The sequence below is a fragment of the Thermobia domestica genome, chromosome 7 (assembly GCF_964235325.1).
Source record: "Thermobia domestica chromosome 7, izTheDome1.hap1.1, whole genome shotgun sequence".
Lineage (NCBI taxonomy): Eukaryota > Metazoa > Arthropoda > Insecta > Zygentoma > Lepismatidae > Thermobia > Thermobia domestica.
Window position 1 is genome coordinate 47,634,072 of NC_137460.1, and position 1,991 is coordinate 47,636,062.

A 1,991-nucleotide genomic window follows, 5' to 3' on the forward strand; every position below is an offset into this window, starting at 1 on the left:
TTCGCACTTACATTATTGGCTCCGCAATTTAATTACATTATCCCCAGGCCGCACAACTCCACGGGATAGCTACAGTAAAATTCACTACACCAGTGAATTTCCGAGTAAATTATACATTAATTTGATGCATCACTTGCACTTATTTCCATTTGAAACGCCGAAAGTTGAATAAATCCAATATGGCGGGTTCAAGATTGCGACCGGGGTGGGTAACATGTGTCAGAAAAGCAGTAGTTACTTGATCCGATTTGTTTTGCATATGTCCACATTCATGTCCAGTTACATCTAAAGAAACTGGCCGTGTCCAAAAGTGCATAGTGCAAACTTCGAGGATGCACACTCAGGCCCGTATCCAGAGGGGTCTAGGGGGGCTGGCCCCCCTAAATTTTTTCGGGCCCCCTCTAAAATTTTCACGGTAGGCTTGCAAATGAACTATAATATTGTGATGAACTATAAAATGGTTGGATCGGGCCCCCCCCCCTACATTTTTGGGGCTGGCTACCGGCCTGTGCACACTTGAAGTCTACAAATGGAGTGCACACTAAATGGTGTACACTTCGTCAAATTAGCTTTTGATCCACACTTGTTTACAGCGCCTCATCGTGGTGGAATATGGAACATTGATAACAAAAGAAGGAAGAATTTCGCGTACTAGAATAAATTAACATGCTTTTTGTTTTTTCTTTCTTTTCTTTTACTTTTTTTTTTTTTTTTTTTTTTTAAGATGAATGACTTTTCAGTTATATTAAATATATCGTACAGCTCGACAACATGTGGCAACCATAAAATGACTTAAGAGTTTCTTTCATGTATGCCAACAGCTTCAGCTTTGCCGTATCTGCAAATATTTATCAGTATAAAAACCACTAAACTATTGGCGATGTTCTTGTGTCCGAGCGCTAGAGTAGTGTATGCTTGAATTCTGGATATATGAAGGACCATAAATATCCAAATTACTGGTATGGACCGCTAAAATTAGTACAATACACACTGGGCCACACAGAGAACTTTGCACTTTATTCAATTTTACACGAATTCGAGGGGATACTTCACGAACCATTCATCAGATTACAACCTGGAATAACAGTTTTAATTTTCCTTTTTTCTTCTTTTTCTTGTATTTTTAAATAACAGAACTTAGAAACTTAAGGAAAGCAAGAAAATATTGGAGAATTAAATCTAGAAAATATCGTTTGTGCTTGGAAATTTAATTGAAATTGTCGATTTACTTAAATTTCAAAGTAGGTACTACAGATCCCTTTTTTTCGCCTTACGGGGACACATAAATACAATATTGAAAACATATTATAATACACTAGTATGTCTAATAGGAATTTCGGCTTCATTTTTCACATTCACGACACCATTTAGGTTACAAATGGTCTCAAAATAGTAGGAAAGTAGCTCAAGAGATGGCAGCATATATTATTACATGGCAATCTGAGATTAGTTCTTGTACTGTTGTTTCTACAATAAAAATAAGACTTTACATATAAATGTTACTTTTAAATTAGTCTGAAACGCATATTTATTTTAAAATTATTGCTTTAATTTGTTGAAATAGAATACATTTTGCTCAAAACTCACAGGAAATAATTTGCAAATTTGTACCTATATTTGCAAATGCTGGCATTTCTGTTAACTCTGGTTTCCCTTCGAATCGTATAAATCTTTCGCCTTTTACTAAAGATTTCCGTGGAGGGGAACAAAAGATGAGTCTATAATAAATTTTTTATGTGGCTCAGTTAGTACTGAGCCCTAAAATATAATTAAACCAAGTCTTTGAATTTTCGAAGTGTGGTATTCACATTAACTCTGTTTTCTCTTCAAATCATATTGCCTTGTAGTAAAGAGTGTACAACAATTTTTTGTGTGGTATAGTTACCACCGAACCCTATTATAAAAAAAATTCCACCAACGTTAAGTGAAAGAGTTAATGGGTCTTAGGCAGAGTCGATTTGAAGTATGATTAGCTTCATACTAAAGACATG

The 1,991-nt window shown here is 35.3% G+C and overlaps 1 non-coding gene across 1 annotated transcript; it reads left to right on the forward strand.

Moving 5' to 3' along the window:
* Positions 1–1,639: 1,639 nt before the first annotated feature.
* LOC145691195 (U5 spliceosomal RNA) lies at positions 1,640–1,759 on the forward strand. The gene has a single exon (XR_014132398.1). It is a non-coding gene; the product is annotated as a U5 spliceosomal RNA (small nuclear RNA).
* Positions 1,760–1,991: the final 232 nt, after the last annotated feature.